Source organism: Triticum aestivum, chromosome 7B (genome assembly GCF_018294505.1).
Source record: "Triticum aestivum cultivar Chinese Spring chromosome 7B, IWGSC CS RefSeq v2.1, whole genome shotgun sequence".
Taxonomy (NCBI): domain Eukaryota; kingdom Viridiplantae; phylum Streptophyta; class Magnoliopsida; order Poales; family Poaceae; genus Triticum; species Triticum aestivum.
Window position 1 is genome coordinate 436,965,384 of NC_057813.1, and position 13,666 is coordinate 436,979,049.

Consider the following 13,666-nt stretch of genomic DNA (forward strand, 5'->3'; position numbering starts at 1 on the left):
CAAGCATTGTTGAAGTGGGAGAGCTCCTTGAACTTTGTTCATGCTCATGGAAACTTTGTGAATCTTGATTACAGAAACTTTTCATCAAAAATAATTATCTCCTTGTACAATTCCATTGTATTATAAAAATAATGTGCCAAGGTTTGCCTTTAGGATGTTTACAATGCTTGATGGTTTGTACGGTGCAGGAGAGAAACTTTGGATGTAGTGCATGATTTTACATTTTTAACTGGAACGTCAATTGGTTCTGATTACTTTTGTACTGTCTTGCTATACAACTTGTTTATTTTTCGTAATTTTGGTAGAATTTTTGGGGTACCATAATTATGGTGGATGTTCAGATTGCTACAGACTGTTCTGTTTTTGACAGATTCTGTTTTTGATGCATAGTTTGCTTGTTTTGATGAATCTATCAATTTATATTAGTGGATTAAGCCATGGAAAAGTTATATTACAGTAGACACAATGCAAAAACAAAAATATGAATTGGTTTGCAACAGTACTTAGAGTGGTGATTTGCTTTATTATACTAACGGATCTTACCGAGTTTTCTGTTGAAGTTTTGTGTGGATGAAATGTCTAACCGAGGAGGTCTCGATATGAGGAAAAGGAAGAGAGGCAAGAGCTAAAGCTTGGGGATGCCCGAGGAACCCCAAGTAAATATTCAAGGAGACTCAAGCGTCTAAGCTTGGGGATGCCCTGGAAGGCATCCCCTCTTTCTTCAACAAGTATCGGTATGTTTTCGGATTCGTTTCGTTCATGCGATATGTGCAAGTCTTGGAGCGTTTTTTGCATTTAGTTTTCATTTTTCTTTTATGCACCATGCTGGTATGAGATAGTCCTTGGTTGAGTTATAGAATGATCATTGCACTTCACTTAAATCTTTTGAGTGTGGCTTTATAGAATGCTTCATGTGCTTCACTTATATCAGTTGAAGTTTGGACTGCATGTTTCTCTTTACTTAGAAAACCGCCATTTGTAGAATGCTCTTTTTCTTCACTTATATTTGTTAGAGTGTGGGCATATCTTTTGTCAAAAGAATTAAACTCTGTTGCTTCACTTATATCTATTTAGAGAGATGACAGGAATTGGTCAATCACATGGTTAGTCATAAAATCCTACATAAACTTGTGGATCACTGAATATGACATGTTTGATTCCTTGCAATAGTTTTGCGATATAGTGATGATAATATGTGGGAGGTACTAGTAGATGGTTGTGTTTAGTAAGGATGTTGGTGTTAAGGTTTGTGATTCACGAAGCATGCACGTATGGTCTACTAACTATGTAACCAAATTGGCGCGCATTGTATTTTGATTGTTTATCTTTGCGTGAAGGTCGGGGGCGCGCGATGGTTAACTCCTACGAACCTCCCCCCTAGGAGCATGCATGTAGTATTTTGTTTCGAGGGCTAATAAATTTTTGCAATAAGTATGTGAGTTCTTTATGACTAATGTTGAGTCCATGGATTATACACACTTTTAACTTTCCATCATTGTTGGCCTCTTTGGTACCATGCATTGCCCTTTCTCACTTCGAGAGTTGGTGCAAACTTCGCCGGCGCATCCAAATCCCGTGATATGATACGCTCTATCACACATAAGCCTCCTTATATCTTCCTCAAAATAGCCACCATACCTACCTATTATGGCATTTCCATAGCCATTCCGAGATATATTGCCATGCAACTTCCATCATCATCATATACATGACTTGAGCATTCATTGTCATATTGCCTTGCATGATTTTAAGATAGCTAGCATGATGTTTTCATGGCTTGTCCATTTTTTGATGTCATTGCTATGCTAGATCATTGCACATCCCGGTACACCGTCGGAAGCATTCATATAGAGTCATATCTTTGTTCTAGTATCGAGTTGTAATATTGAGTTGTAAGTAAATAAAAGTGTGATGATCATCATTATAGGGCATTGCCCCATGAAAAAAGTAAAAAAAGGAAAAAAAGGAAAGGCCAAAGAAGCCTAAATAAAAAAAAGGGGGCCAAAGAAGCCAACCCAAAAAAAAGAAAAAGAAAAAAAGAAAAGAAAAGAAAAGGGGCAATGTTACTATCCTTTTTCCACACTTGTGCTTCAAAGTAGCACCATGTTCTTCATATAGAGAGTCTCCTATATTGTCACTTTCATATACTAGTGGGAATTTTCATTATAGAACTTGGCTTGTATATTCCAACGACGGGCTTCCTAAAATGCCCTAGGTCTTCATGAGCAAGCAAGTTGGATGCACACCCACTTAGTTTTCAGTTTGAGCTTTCATACACTTATAGCTCTAGTGCATCCGTTGCATGGCAATCCCTACTCCTCGCATTGACATCAATTGATGGGCATCTCCATAGCCCGTTGATTAGCCGCATCGATGTGAGACTTTCTCCCTTTTTGTCTTCTCCACATAACCTCTAATATCATATTCTATTCCACCCATAGTGCTATATCCATGGCTCATGCTCATGTATTGCGTGAAGGTTGAAAAGGTTTGAGAATACTAAAGTATGAAACAATTGCTTGGCTGACACCGGGATAGGCATGAGGGGTACCTTGTGTTAAGAAAAGGGAGCATACAAGACTATATGATTTTGTAGGGATAACTTTCTGAAGCATTGATATTTTGAAAGACATGATTGTTTGTTGGGATGCCCTAAGTATTACTGTTTTTATGTCAAATGATAGACTATTGCTTTGAATCACTCGTGTCTTAATGTTCATGCCATGATTAGACATATGATCAAGATTATGCTAGGTAGCATTCCACATCAAAAATTATCTTTTTTATCATTTACCTACTCGAGGACGAGTAGGAATTAAGCTTGGGGATGCTGATACGTCTCCGTCGTATCTATAATTTTTGATTGTTCCATGCCAATATTATTCAACTTTCATATACTATTTTTGGGACTAACATATTGATCCAGTGCCCAGTGCCAGTTCCTATTTGTTGCATGTTTTATGTTTCGCAGAAACCCAATATCAAATGGAGTCCAAACGGGATAAAAACGGACGGAGAATTATTTTGGAATATTTAGGATTTTCCGGAGGAAGAATCAATGTGAAACGGTGTCTGAGGTGGCCACGAGACGGGGGGGGGGGGGCGCCCTCCCCCTGGGCACGCCTGGCACTCTCGTGGGCCACCCGTAAGGCCATTGATGCTCTTCTTTTGCTGCAAGAAAGCTAATTTCATGAGAAAAATCTGGGCAAAAGATTCACCCCAATCGGAGTTACGGATCTTCAGATATAAAAGAAACGATGAAGGGGAAGGATCTGGGAATGCAGAAACAGAAAGATAGATCCAATCTCGGAGGGGCTCTCGCCCCTCCCACGCCATGGGAGCCAAGGACCAGAGGGTAAACCCTTCTCCCATCTAGGGAGGAGGTCAAGGAAGAATAAGAAGAAGGGGGGCTCTCTCCCCCTTGCTTCCGGTGGCGCCGGAACGCTGCCGGGGGCCATCATCATCACCGCGATATTCACGAACACCTCCGCCATCTTCACCAACATCTCCATCACCTTTACCCATCTATATTCAGCGGTCCACTCTCCCGCAACCCGCTGTACCCTCTACTTGAACATGGTGCTTTATGCTTCATATTGTTATCCAATGATGTGTTGCCATCCTATGATGTCTGAGTAGATTTTCATTGTCCTACCGGTGATTGATGAATTGCTATGATTGGTTTGAATTGCATGTTTTATTATTGGTGTTGTCCTATTGTCCCTCCGTGTCACGCAAGCGTGAGGGATTCCCACTGTAGGGTTTGCAATATGTTTATGATTTGCTTATGGTGGGTGGTGTGAGTGAACAGAAGCACAGACCCGAGTAAGTAGGTTGTTTGCATATGGGATAAAGGGGACTTGATACTTTAATGCTATGGTTGGGTTTTACCTTAATGATCTTTAGTAGTTGCGAATGCTTGCTAGAGTTCCAATCATAAGTGCATATGATGCAAGAAGAGAAAGTATGTTAGCTTATGCCTCTCCCTCAAATAGAATTGCAATAGTGATTACCGGTCTAGTAACGTAGTCAATTGCTTACGGACAATTTCAAAACTACCACCACTTTTCCACACTCGCTATATTTACTTTATTGCATCTTTATCTAAACATCCCCTAGTTTATATTTACGCGTTCTTTACTTTCTTGCAAACCTATCCAACAACACCTACAAAGTACTTCTAGTTTCATACTTGTTCTAGGTAAAGTGAACGTCAAGCGTGTGTAGAGTCGTATCAGTGGCCGATAGGACTTGAGAGAGTATTTGTTCTACCTTTAGCTCCTCGTTGGGTTCGACACTCTTACTTATAAAAAGAGGCTACAACTACCCCGTATACTTGCGAGTCATCAGCCAGCCACTCTGGATGAAAAACTTCAATAATGAACCCGTCCGCCAAGAGCCAGGCTACTTCCTCACCAATGTTCTTTCGCCTCTCTTTGTTGAATCGCCGAATAAACTACTTGACCGTCTTAAATTTTGGATCAATATTAAGAGTGTGCTCAGTGAGTTCTCTCGGTACACCCGACATGTCAGAAGGTTTCCATGCAAAGATGTCCCGGTTCTCACGGATGAACTCGATGAGCGCGCTTTTCTATTTAGGATCCAGATTGGCACTGATACTGAACTGTTTAGATGAGTCGCCTGGAACAAAATCGACAAGGTTGGTATCATCAGCTGACTTAAACTTCATTACTGACTCATGCTATCTGGTTGGCTTCTTCAAAGACGTCATGTCCGCCGGGTCCTTGTAGAACTTCAACTCCTCTGTCGCACAAACAGATTCAGCGTAAGCAGCATCGCCTTCCTCACATTCCAAGGCTACCTTCTGGCTCCCATGCACTATGATGGTACCCTTATGACCCGGCATCTTGAGCTGCAAATAAACATAACACCGCCAAGCCATGAACTTGGCATAAGCCGGCCGTCCAAACAAGGCGTGATACGGACTCTTGATTTCGACCACTTCAAAGGTTAGCTTCTCAGCCCTAGAATCGTGCTCATCTCCAAAAGCCACTTCCAGCTTGATCTTACCCACTAGGTATGCCGACTTACCAGGGACCACTCCATGAAAAACAGTGTTGGAAGTCTTGAGATTTTTATCAGTCAACCCCATGCGACGAAAAGTCTCATAGTAGAGGATGTTGATGCTACTGCCTCCATCCATGAGCACTTTAGTGAATTTATATCCACCAACCTGAGGTGCCACAACCAAGGCCAAGTGACCCGGATTATCCACCAGGGGAGGGTGATCTTCCCTACTCCATATAATAGGCTGCTCAGACCATCTCAAATAACAAGGAACTGTCGGCTCAACAGCGTTCACAACCCTCTTATGAAGCTTCTGGTCTCGTTTGCACAAACTGGTGGTAAACACGTGATACTGTCCACTATTCAGCTGCTTTGTGTGACTCTGGTATCCACCCTGCTGCTACTGACCTCCCTGGCTAGATTGCTGATTATAACCACCCTGATTACCCTGAGCATTTTGAAAATTGGAATTTGAGCTGCCGCCCGGGCCATGAAAGCCGTCGCCACCTGAGCCATTGCCAGGCCCATGATTATCGTCGAACATGTTGGAATTCTTGAAAGCCTTCATGATCATGCAGTCCTTCCATAGGTGAGTGGCCAGTTTCTGTGGTGTGCCGTGTCTCGGACAAGGCTCATTTAGCAACTGCTCAAGCGTGGGGCTTGACCCGCCAGATCGAGGTGGTGGCCTCTCCTTACGTCATTGATTGTTGCCCTGAACGTTGGTGTTAGCCACAAACTCCAAGCTACCATCAGCCTTACGTTTATTATTGCCTCCTTGATTTGTCGGGTTATGCCGAGGGCCCTTGCCGTTGCCATTCTTTTTTCCCTTCCCTGCCTTTTCATCATCAGACTCGGGATCCTTGGTACTATCAGAGTCGGCGTACTTGACCAGAGCCGCCATCAGCTGACCCATGTCATTACAATCGCGCTTGAGCCACCCTAGCTTCATCTTCAGAGGCAAAAAACGGCAATTTTTCTCAAACATTAAGACTGCAGAGCCGGCATCCATCTTATCAGACGAATGTATTATGGCTTTGACCCGGCGCACCCAATGGGTCGTGGACTCACCCTCCTCCTGCTTGCAATTAGTCAAATCCACAATTGACATGGGCTGCTTGCATGTATCTTTGAAGTTCTGAACGAACCGGGTTTTTAACTCTGCCCATGGCCCGATGGAATTAGGCGGTAGCCCCTTCAACCAAGCGCGGGCAGTCCCATCCAACATCATGGTGAACTACTTGGCCATTGCAGCATCACTGACCTCCAGTAACTCCATAGCCATCTCGTAGCTTTCAATCCATGCCCCAGGCTGTAAGTCGGCTTTATAATTAGGCACCTTTCTAGGTCCTTTAAAATCCTTGGGCAAACGCTTGTTATGCAAAGCCGGCACCAGACAGGGGACACCTCCGGTCCAGGTGGTCGCGCTTGCCTCAATAGAAGTCGTCGGATAAACCAGAAAAGGTTGGTAAGCCGCAAGCTGAGCCGCCTGCTGAGCTGCCTGCTGAGCCGCCCGCTCAGCCTCTTTACGTATTCTGTCCTGATCCACCAAGTTAAGGGCTCCATCGCGCGCCGGGTGATGCCCTCCTGGCTGGTTACAGCGCCGGGCATTGCTTGAAACAGCCGCTGAGTCCATGTGCCTGCTATAACTCGGGCTCCAGCTTGGACGAGGGGTTGAATGAATCCTGTCCTGGCTATATGAGTACACCTCCTGCTGTGCTAAAGCCGTCTGAAGAAGTTCTCTGACCCTGCGGGTTTCAACCGCCATCGGAGAGTCGCCCTCCACCGGGAGAGCCGCTAGTCGTGCCGCCGCAGTGATCATGTTCTCCAACGGGTTAGAATAATGACCCGGTGGTGTTAGTACATACCGAGGTGGAGCAGTATTCATCTGGGGAGGCTCCATCATACGTGGTTGAACCGGCGTTCCAGCCCCGGGTGCCGCAACCCGGTCTATCTCCGGCGGGTTACTGGGCCCTGCACCGGGTGTATGGAAGAGGTTTCAAGGATCGTAAACCGGAGGGAGCCGAGACTGGCTATTCTGGTATCTTCTCCTCATGACCTCATTGGACGCATTCTGATCCATCATGAGCCGGAAACTCTGCGCCTGAATCCGCTGAGCCTGAATGTCCAGAGCCGCCCGCTCTGCGGTCATCCTGTCATCTTCCGCTGCGAGGTCTTCCTTAGCTTGCACTATATCTAGTTTTAACTGTGCAAATTCCGCATCATGTTGAGCTTGATCCGCCGGGTTGACTGCGGCAGCTAATAGGGCGGTCATCTTATCCATAAGATCCATCAGCACCTGAGCCGGCGAGCGCACAGGGCCTCCTACCCCGGCTGCTGCTGACCCGGAGGTTATTGCTGCCGTAGTTGTGGAGTTTTAAATAGGTTGCGTGCCAGCCATGAAGATCCCAACTTTGCTCGGTGGCTCAAGGAAATCCGGAATACTGCTGCCATCGGAGCAACCCCAAGCCCGCCATCTTGCAGTTGATACAACGAATCCGTCTCGCCCGTGGACGACTCACCATCAGAATAGATGGTTGTCTCACCGCCAGATGTAGATCCTTCAGAGAGTCCTCCATGGATGCATACTAGGAAGGCACGTTTCACGGCTGGCAGAGCCCGGGTGGGTCTCGCACCCTGCACCGTCTCGACGAGGTCGGTGCAGATGTCCGGCTCAGGGCCCAGCTTACCTATTTTGTCGATGAAGACGTGGATTCCATCGAAGGGGACCCGATACCTGTACTCAATTGAGCCGGCGTCGGGGCCCCAGCCTGCATCGTCTATGTAGAGCTTGCCGCGACGACTCTTGGTCATCCGGCCCACAGTGTATCCCTTGAGCCCTTCGAAGCTGCCCTTCAAGATCTCAAATCCACCATGCGCTGGCCCCACGGTGCGCGCCAACTGTCATGGAATTGTCACTTCAGATGTCCTAGTGAAAGGACTTAGTCGTGGAGCCATCACAACTAGGAAGCTTAAAGGGGTTAATCGGGATATAGGACACAAGGTTTATATTGGTTCGGCCCCTTATGGTGAAGGTAAAAGCCTACGATCCAGTTTTGAGTGGGATTGCTTATGACTCGGTTACTAGGGAGCGGAATCGCTTGACCTAGCTCTCGATCTGATCTTACTTGCCTTGAACCGCCGCCGGGTCATCCCTTTATATACAGAGGTCGACGCCCAGCGGCTCTCAGAGTCTCGGCCGACTCATAAAGAGTGTCCGGCTCGGTGTCTAACTATTCTTGCCTTACAATACAAGTCATGTACATATGGCGGTTTATCTCTACGGGCCTTTAAGTCGCCTCTAGGCTTTGGGCCCTTACTGAACCGCCATCTTCAACCTTGGTCTTGGGCTTCAAGAATATTGATAGGTATAACCCGGCCCCTCCTGGGCGGGTCATACCTTGTAGTTATATCCCCAACAGGATGGGTACCCCCTCCTGAGTCTCCAGGCACGCGACGCCAGGCCTGGAGACATGGACGACCTTGAACGGTCCCTCCCACATAGGTGAAAGCTTATGCAGCCCTTCCCTGGAGAGCACCCGCCTGAGTACGAGGTCACCTACCTTGAGAGTCCTGGGGCGGATGTTGCGATAGTGATACCGCCGCAGCACCTGCTGGTATCTTGCCGCCCGTAGCATAGCTTCACGGCGGCGTTCCTCCCCCAGCACGAGGTACATCCCCCGCATGGCGTCCTGCTGCGCCTCATCAAACGCTAGGACCCGCGCAGAGCAATGCATGACCTCGCGAGGGAGAACCACTTCTGCTCCGTAGACGAGGAAGAATGGGGTCTCGCTAGTTGGAGCCTGCGTTTACAAGAAAGTGAGTGGGAGCTCTGTAGCATTTCTCATATTATATGTGGATGACATACTTTTGATGGGAAATGATATAGAACTTTTGGACATCATTAAGGCCTACTTGAATAAGTGTTTTTCAATGAAGGACCTTGGAGAAGCTGCTTACATATTAGGCATCAAGATCTATAGAGATAGATCAAGACGCCTCATAGGTCTTTCACAAAGCACATAGCTTGATAAGATATTAAAGAAGTTCAATATGGATCAGTCCAAGAAGGGGTTGTTGCCTGTGTTGCAAGGTGTGAAATTGAGCTCGGCTCAATGTCCGACCACAGCAGAAGATAGAGAAAATATGAGTGTCGTCCCCTATGCCTCAGCCATAGGGTCTATCATGTATGCCATGACTTGTACCAGACCTGATATACACCTTGCCATAAGTTTGGTAGGAAGGTACCAAAGTAATCCTGGCATGGAACACTGGACAGCGGTCAAGAACATCCTTAAGTACTTGAAAAGGACTAAGGTTATGTTTCTCGTATATGGAGGTGACGAAGAGCTCGTCGTAAAGGGTTACGTCGACGCTAACTTCGACACAGATCTGGATGACTCTAAGTCACAAACCGTATACGTGCATATTTTGAATGGTGGGGCAGTAAGCTGGTGCAGTTGCAAGCAGAGCGTCGTGGCGGGATCTACATGTGAAGGGGAGTACATGGCAGCCTCGGAGGCAGCGCATGAAGCAATCTGGGTGAAGGAGTTCATCACCGACCTAGGAGTCATACCCAATGCGTCGGGGCCAATCACACTCTTCTGTGACAACACTGGAGCTATTACACTTGCCAAGGAGCCCAGGTTTCACAAGAAGACCAGGCACATCAAGCGTCGCTTCAACTCCATTTGTGAAAATGTTCAAGATGGAGACATATATATTTGTAAAGTACATACGGACCTGAATGTAGCAGATCCGTTGACTAAACCTCTCCCTAGAGCAAAACATGATCAACACCAGAACGCAATGGGTGTTCGATACATCACAATGTAACTAGATTATTGACTCTAGTGCAAGTGGGAGACTGTTGGAAATATGCCCTAGAGGCAATAATAAAATGGTTATTATTATATTTCTTTGTTCATGATAATTGTCTATTGTTCATGCTATAATTGTATTATCCGGAAATCGTAATACATGTGTGAATACATAGACCACAACAAGTCCCTAGTGAGCCTCTAGTTGACTAGCTCGTTGATCAATAGATAGTCATGGTTTCCTGACTATGGACATTGGATGTCATTGATAACGGGATCACATCATTAGGAGAATGATGTGATGGACAAGACCCAATCCTAAGCATAGCACAAAGATCGTGTAGTTCGTTTAGCTAGAGCTTTTCCAAATGTCAAGTATCATTTCCTTAGACCATGAGATTGTGCAACTCCCGGATACCGTAGGAGTGCTTTGGGTGTGCCAAACGTCACAACGTAACTGGGTGACTATAAAGGTGCACTACGGGTATCTCCGAAAGTGTCTGTTGGGTTGGCACGAATCGAGACTGGGATTTGTCACTCCGTATGACGGAGAGGTATCTCTGGGCCCACTCGGTAATGCATCATCATAATGAGCTCAATGTGACCAAGTGTCTGGTCACGGGATCATGCATTACGGTACGAGTAAAGTGACTTGCCGGTAACGAGATTGAACGAGGTATTGGGATACCGACGATCGAGTCTCGGGCAAGTAACGTACCGATTGACAAAGGGAATTGTATACGGGATTGATTGAATCCTCGACATCGTGGTTCATCCGATGAGATCATCGAGGAGCATGTGGGAGCCAACATGGGTATCCAGATCCGCTGTTGGTTATTGACCGGAGAGGCGTCTCGGTCATGTCTGCATGTCTCCCGAACCCGTAGGGTCTACACACTTAAGGTTCGGTGACGCTAGGGTTGTAGAGATATGAGTATGCAGTAACCCGAAAGTTGTTCGGAGTCTTGGATGAGATCCCGGACGTCACAAGGAGTTCCGAAATGGTCCGGAGGTGAAGAATTATATATAGGAAGTGCAGTTTCGGCCACCGGGAAAGTTTCGGGGGTCACCGGTATTGTACCAGGACCACCGGAAGGGTCCCGGGGGTCCATCGGATGGGGCCACCTATCCCGGAGGGCCCCATGGGCTGAAGTGGGAGGGGAACCAGCCCCTGGTGGTCTTGTGCGCCCCCCTTGGGCCCTCCTGCGCCTAGGGTTGGAAACCCTAGGGGTGGGGGGCGCCTCCACTTGCCTTGGGGGCAAGCCACCCCCTTGGCCGTGGCCCCCCTTGGAGATTGCATCTCCTAGGGCCGCCCCCAGGGGGCCTATATAAAGAGGGGGGAGGGAGGGCAGCCGCACCCAAGTCCCTGGCGCCTCCCTCTCCCCACGCACCACCTCTCCCTCTCGTAGAAGCTTGGCAAAGCCCTGCCGTGATCGCTGCTGCATCCACCACCACGCCGTCGTGCTGCTGGATCTTCATCAACCTCTCCTTTCCCCTTGCTGGATCAAGAAGGAGGAGACGTCTTCCCAACCGTACGTGTGTTGAACGCGGAGGTTCCGTCCGTTCGGCGCTAGGATCTCCGGTGATTTGGATCACGACGAGTACGACTCGCTCAACCCCGTTCTCTTGAACGCTTCCGCACGCGATCTACAAGGGTATGTAGATGCACTCCTCTCTCTCGTTGCTAGATGACTCCATAGATTGATCTTGGTGAACGTAGGAATTTTTTTATTTTATGCAACGTTCCCCAACAGTGGTATCAGAGCTAGGTTTATGCGTAGTTACTATGCACGAGTAGAACACAAAGCAGTTGTGGGCGTAGATGTTGTCAATTTTCTTGCCACTACTAGTCTTATCTTGCTTCGGTGGCATCGTGGGATGAAGCGGCCTGGACCGACCTTACACGTACGCTTACGTGAGACAGGTTCCACCGACTGACATGCACTAGTTGCATAAGGTGGCTAGCGGGTGTCTGTCTCTCCCACTTTAGTTGGAGCGGATTTGATGAAAAGGGTCTTTATGAAGGGTAAATAGAAATTGGCATATCACGTTGTGGTTTTACGTTGGTAAGAAACGTTCTTGCTAGAAACCTATAGAAGCCACGTAAAAAACTTACAACAACAATTAGAGGACGTCTAACTTGTTTTTGCAGCAAGTGCTTTGTTATGTGATATGGCCAAAGGATGTGATGAATGATATATGTGATGTATGAGATGATCATGTTCTTGTAATAGGAATCACGACTTGCATGTCGATGAGTATGACAACCAGCAAGAGCCATAGGAGTTGTCTTTATTTTTTGTTTGACCTGCGTGTCATTGAGGAACGCCATGTAAATTACTTTACTTTATTGCTAAACGCGTTAGCCATAGAAGTAGAAGTAGTCGTTGGCGTGACAACTTCATGAAGACACGATGATGGAGATCATGGTGTCATGCCGGTGACGAAGATGATCATGGCGCCCCGAAGATGGAGATCAAAGGAGCAATATGATATTGGCCATATCATGTCAATATTTGATTGCATGTGATGTTTATCATGTTTTACATCTTATTTGCTTAGAACGACGGTAACCAAAATAAGATGATCCCTCGAAATAATTTCAAGAAAAGTGTTCTCCCTAACTGTGCACCGTTGCGAAGGTTCGTTGTTTCGAAGCACCACGTGATGATCGGGTGTGATAGATCCTAACGTTTGAATACAACGGGTGTAAGCCAGATTTACACACGCAATACACTTAGGTTGACTTGACGAGCCTAGCATGTACAGACATGGCCTCGGAACATGGAGGACCAAAATGTCGAGAGCATGAGTCGTATAGAAGATACGATCAACATGAAGATGTTCACCGATGATAACTAGTCCGTCTCACGTGATGATCGGACACGACCTAGTTGACTCGGATCATGTTTCACTTAGATGACTAGAGAGATGTTTTTCTAAGTGGGAGTTCATTGAATAATTTGATTAGATGAACTTAATTATCATGAACTTAGTCTAAAAACCTTTGCAAAATGTCTTGTAGATCAAATGGCCAACGCTCATGTCCACCTCAACTTCAACGCGTTCCTAGAGAAAACCAAGCTGAAAGATGATGGCAGCAACTATACGGACTGGGTCCGGAACCTGAGGATCATCCTCATAGCTGCCAAGAAAGATTATGTCCTAGAAGCACCGCTAGGTGAAGCACCCATCCCAGAGAACCAAGACGTTATGAACGCTTGGCAGTCTCGTGCTGATGATTACTCCCTCGTTCAGTGCGGCATGCTTTACAGCTTAGAACCGGGGCTCCAAAAGCGTTTTGAGCAACACGGAGCATATGAGATGTTCGAAGAGCTGAAAATGGTTTTCCAAGCTCATGCCCGGGTCGAGAGATATGAAGTCTCCGACAAGTTCTTCAGCTGTAAGATGGAGGAAAATAGTTCTGTCAGTGAGCACATACTCAAGATGTCTGGGTTGCACAACCGCTTGACTCAGCTGGGAGTTAATCTCCCGGATGACGCGGTTATTGACAGAATCCTTTAGTCGCTCCCACCGAGCTACAAGAGCTTTGTGATGAACTTCAATATGCAGGGGATGGAAAAGACCATTCCTGAGGTATATTCAATGCTGAAATCAGCGGAGGTAGAGATCAAAAAGGAACATCAAGTGTTGATGGTGAATAAAACCACTAAGTTCAAGAAAGGCAAGGGTAAGAAGAACTTCAAGAAGGACGGCAAGGGAGTTGCCGCGCCCGGTAAGCCAGTTGCCGGGAAGAAGTCAAACAATGGACCCAAGCCTGAGACTGAGTGCTTTTATTGCAAGGGAAGTGGTCACTGGAA